This window comes from Bos mutus, chromosome X (assembly GCF_027580195.1).
Source record: "Bos mutus isolate GX-2022 chromosome X, NWIPB_WYAK_1.1, whole genome shotgun sequence".
Classification (NCBI taxonomy): Eukaryota; Metazoa; Chordata; class Mammalia; order Artiodactyla; family Bovidae; genus Bos; species Bos mutus.
Window position 1 is genome coordinate 52,122,048 of NC_091646.1, and position 5,366 is coordinate 52,127,413.

The 5,366-nt window shown below is 42.6% G+C and overlaps 1 non-coding gene across 1 annotated transcript in view; it reads right to left on the bottom strand.

Annotated features, from left to right (window-relative positions):
- The window catches only part of LOC102287074 (uncharacterized), a 9,230-nt gene extending 7,576 nt beyond the window's left edge, over positions 1 to 1,654 (bottom strand). The window contains exons 1-3 of the transcript XR_011463260.1: positions 1,576 to 1,654; positions 1,262 to 1,377; positions 91 to 142 (exon numbers count right to left, since the gene is read on the bottom strand). This is a non-coding gene — a transcript (uncharacterized protein). The remainder of the gene's footprint in view (positions 1 to 90; positions 143 to 1,261; positions 1,378 to 1,575) is intronic.
- Between the last annotated feature and the right edge of the window lie 3,712 nt (positions 1,655 to 5,366).

Sequence of the window (5,366 nt, forward strand, 5' to 3'; positions counted from 1 at the left end):
ATACATTATGGAAGTAAACTACTCTGATGACCTAGAAGCTAAGAAATAAAAAAGTGACTTACTGAAAAGAAGAAAAAAAAGGTGACTTACTGTGAGAACACACAAATGATGTCCCCTTCAGTCAGTTCATAAGGAAGTCCCCCTTGAAAAGAAAAACACATTTCAGTTCAGCAAACACTTAACAAGTGTCTACTATGTACGATGCATGCACTAGGCCAGGCACTGGGATGCAAATCAGAATAAGCAACAGGGCCTTCCCTCAAAGAACCTAGTCTAATGCAATGACAGAAGCACGTAGAAAATGCAGCAGTAATACAGAAAAAGGAGTGATTAACTTTGAGTGGAAAAGCTGGGGTCACCCCTAACCAAACTAACCCCCCTCATACCCAAAATCTTCTGGACAAAGCAGATAGTTTCCAACACAAAACTTGGCTTCCAAAAACATATCTTGAACTCATGTGCTCTCTATCTGCAAACTCACAGCTAAGGTCCAAAATCAGTTTAAATATGCAAATATTAACCCCACCTCACAAAGACTAAGGATTATAAAGTCAATTGTTAAACATTTCATAGGAAATAAATTTCCCTGCAAATGTTTCCTTCCTCATGAACGGAATGGGGATATTACAGTTCTAACTTCACAGAATTGTTATAATAGTTAAATAAATGAAAATAAAATGCTTAACACAATGTCTGGTGCCATAACCTCTTTGAATAAATTGTCAAATTACCGCATATGACACAAAGTGAATATAGAGATTGTGATACGGCCGAGGATAGAAGGCAGGAGATAATTAGATGAGGAAAATAAACTCTGAGGGAAAGAGAATGAGGAGAGAAGGGAGTTGGCAGTAATATGAGATAGGGGCTAAGACCATGAGTTCTAGAGTGCCATAGTTCTGGGTGTTCCAATTCCTAAGCTATGTGACCTTAAGTCATTAACTTCTCTGCACCTGTTTCTTTAGTTGTATAAATGGGGAGGTACAGGGGGATGATAATAACGGTCTCCGAGAAACCAAGTGGCACGATTCTCAGCACAGTGAACGGCCGGCAGTACCTATTATGAGCACTGACTTGGCAGAGAGAGCAAACTAGAAATGGGGAGAAAACAGACAAGAAAAACGTATTTACAGAGAGACAGCGGAAGGGAATAAATGTGGGTGGTGAATGTCGGGAGGAATGAAAGGCGGGAACGCTGAAATGTTAGGAAGCAGGGCAAGAGAGAAGGAGGAGCCCTACGAGAGGAAAACGTGGGCCTCACCCAGGAAGATCCAAGCGCTGTCCTTGTACTCGTTGTGCCAAGACACCTTCTCCGCCACCCCCAGTTGGACTTCACGCTCATTCAGCTCATTAATCAGCTTCACTTTAGTTAAAGGGCTAAACCGGAAGGAAAAGCGGACATGTAAGCGCGCCCCGGCCTGAGGTAAAACAGAACAAAACCGAAAGACTAATTTTCTAGACTCCCCGCCTCTCCCGCCCGTCAGCCCCGCAGATGCTCTACCACCTCAGCCCCGGTGGGCTGCCCCCGGGCACGAGTTCCCCCGACCCCTCCTCGAAGGAAAATTGAGGCCTTACTTCATCTCCGCCAGTTCGGGCTCAGAACCTAGGAAGCAACTTCCCGGAGAAGCCGCCAAGATGCATGCGCGGTCCCGGCGCCTCGCGCCCATTGGTTGCCGCGGAGCTTGTGCCGCCCCGGAAGAGCGCTGGCGCGCCGGGGGCGTAGCGCCTGAGCACTAGAGCTAGAAGCGGCTTTCCTTGTTCGGTGGAACTCGCTCTTTAATCAGAGAGTTTTTCTCTGGTCCGTTCGTACGTTCTTCGAAAAATTGGGGAAGGGTGCGAGCCTGGTCTGTTCCAGGACTCCTAGCTCCTGGACGACACCTGGCATTGATTAGGTTAACTACAAATGTTTGCTGAATTAAGACTGAAAAAGTGTCTGATTGGGCGACTTAAGTCGCAGCCTTCGTCCCAAATTCCGCCTCCATCCTTCACTCCCAGTCAGTAACTCACACGCGCACCCGCAACAAAGCATCCTTGTTCAAGAGTGACGGTAGAAAAATAAAGAAGATATCTGAGAGGGTGAATCTTTTTTTTTTCTCTCTCTCAAATCCCAATGCAGAGGCAACTGACAAGTATACCGCAGTAGGCTGAATTGCATATCCAGATTTGTATGAAAAGCTGCTACCCCTTTTCCACAGTCTCCTACGGGAGGTAGAAATTCGTATTGTTAAATTAATAGCTAACGGTTGAGCAGACAATACTAAATTGTGTGCTAATCAATTTATATGCATTGGCTTTCTATCCTCACAACAGCCCTGTGATGTCTGTGATACAATTATTCTCTACATTTTATAGAAGAAACTGAGGTTCAAAGGAGTTAAATATACTCCTTTGAAATGTACTCTGTCTACCCATCAGGTCTGGTTGATTTATGAATCCATACTGAGCATCTATATATGTTCTGTACAGCAAGTCTGTAGACAGAACTGTAAGGTTGGGTTCTTTGCCTTCAAAGAGCTGATAATATCGTTGAACATACAGGATATACCTGCTTTACAGATTTCACTCCAGAAATAATCAGGAACCTATAGAAGAGGTGGTGACAATAAACCATATTGAGGATTTAAATCCATCTTGCACATGTTCACATCAGTATCTGGTCTTAGACCATGCATGGTCTAAAAGTGAAATTCCAGAGCTGTGTATTTCTCTGTGTAGGCCTAGCTCAGAACCCCTGAAACTAGGCACTTCGTAAAAGTGCCTAGTTTGATGATGACGGTGATGATGACAACTACCCTCAATAGTTCACCATGTACCCAATGTCTTGCTAAGAAGCAGAACAGAATCTGCCCATAAATGACAGTTTCTCTTCATTCATTCTGTGTCTCTTCCCTTCCCCAACTCCAACCCAGCTATTCATTAACTTGGTAGAATTACATTGGCAATGAAAACTAAACAGTGACAGATTGCATAGGGGTTTTATCTGCTCCTAGAAACCTTAGGTTGCCTAGTTGTAGGGTTGAAGTAGTCACTGCAAAGTGGTAAGCTAGCTTGCAGCATTATCTGGCTGAATTCTTCCAGCAATTATGAAATGAGAGAATTGGAGCAATACCTAGGCCTTGGTCATCAGAGTTCAAAAGGAAGCTGAAGCAAAAGAGGAGAGTAAGACCAACCAAATAATAGACAACTGGGATGGCAAACTCTAGTCCTCCTCTCAGACATTAAATTCAGAGGGTACTCTGGATTCTTAGCCCCTTTCCACTCAGACTTATGGAAATCTCTAGGCATCGTCTTACCTACCAATTCCTACCAATTGGAAGTACATCCATGGAGATGTCCCAGGCAAACTGGGAAGGTTTTCAGCTCTCCCAGCTTCTACTCCTTTCTTCACCAATAACATTCATTTAGCACCCATTGTATGCAGAGCTCATTTCTAGGTTCAGTGGGTAATGCTAAGGAAACTGACAGCAGTCCCCACGTTCAAGGAAAGGCTCAACAATATGGCTAGTCAAATTCATTTCTCCACTTCTGACCACCACACTACATCCGCAAACACTTTCCCTCCTGACTTCTCTGTTTCAGGAAATGTTATCACCATTTTCCTGGTTGCCCATGTTCAAAAACAGGGATGTCATGCTTGTATTCCCTATTCCTATTTACCCAAAGATATCTATCCAATCACCAATTCCTAATAATTGTGCCACTTCAGTGTCTGTCAAACACATCCTGTCTACTCTCAGTGATGTTCTGAGTCATCATCACATGCCTCCTAGGTCTTTCAGTACTCTTATAACTGCCCCAGCCCCTATTCTTCAGTCTTTTCTCCAACTGCTTCCCCACCCCATGAAGCCTCAGTTTCAGCCAGGCTCCACTTCTATCCGTTATCTCAAGGGCCCCTTTCATTATCCAACCTAGACAGCTCTTCTGAGAGATCCATATATTCCTGGGCCACTCACCTCTCTCTGACTGAAACCTGCCTGAGCTCCAAACTCAAATCAAGTCATTTCTCGTTCAGGAAACTTTTCCTAACCTTACCAGCCTGCAGTGATTGCCCCCGCTTCTGAACTCTGCAGTTCTTCACAGCTCATTTATGTTCTCCCTTTAGAAAGACTGTGAGGTCCTAGAAGGTAAAGACTGCATCTTTAAGCTTTCAGTACCTCAAATCTCAAATACCTAGCAAGTACACAATACAATTATTGGTTAATGAAACTGAAAATACAGCTATGGTTACCTTTATGGAAACAGATGAGGGTAAAGGGAAAGAGGCTTTTATTTTCTCTTTGTCCCTTTCTACACCGTTATCATTTTCTTACCTTTATCCAGGTATCTTTTCTTTATCACATTTTTATTACCATGTTACCTTGGCAGAAAGAGCATGACCTTAAAGAGCATGACTGATGCCACACAGTTAGCAATGGCTGTTTCCAGATGGTAGACACAGAGGGAATTTTTCTGTGGTGTTCTGTTTTCCAAATGTCTTATGTTGAATATGCATTACTTTTGTAATCAGAAAGAAGTTATTAAAAGAATATTTAAATGTGGAAGCAAAAAAAGTTATCAGATTGTACAGTATAACAGAGGTTCTAAGTATAAATTGTAGGGTTTCCCTCTTCAACCTTGTAGCAACCATCTAGCCCTTCTCTCCCTGGGTGTACCTATTTTCAGATTAAACACCTCCTCCCTTTTTTCCTGTTTTCTTCTTATCTGTGGTAGGTTAGGAACCATATGTTTAAGCCTATAAATAACTTAAAATAAGAAACAATTGAGTAAAGACCTGAAAGTTAAAACAGAGAAAATCACTGATTTATGACTCAAATTTTTACACCCAATTCTGTAACCTTCATATCCACTCAATTTCATGTCATACCTAAAAAAGGCAAAAACTTTAACCTGGCATTCAGAGATCTTCATATTTTAGCCGAAGACCTCATTTCTAATTTTTCTCACTTCCACCACACTTCACACACCCTATATAAGCCTAACTAAACTCCATGTGCTTCCTTCTACATCCATAAACCCAAATACTACCCATTCTTCAAGTCCTGGCTCAAATGCTATCTCTTCCATTAAGCCCTCCTGGATTGCTCTCACTCCCTTCCCATAGGTGAATGACTTCTCCCTTCTTTGAGCTCCCAATAACCCTTTATCTTCACCTCCAAAGTAAGACTTAAGCACTGTATACCTTGTAGTATGACCATGTACTTGTCATCCTCTGTACGAGTACCACATCTGATTCATTCACTCAGCAAATATTTATGGAGCATCTACTACATGCTCACAACTATTCCAGGCATGGATGATGCAACAGTAAACAATCAGAGAATATTCCTTGACCCTATTGAGTTTGTTTTGTTTAGTGAGGGGGTTTC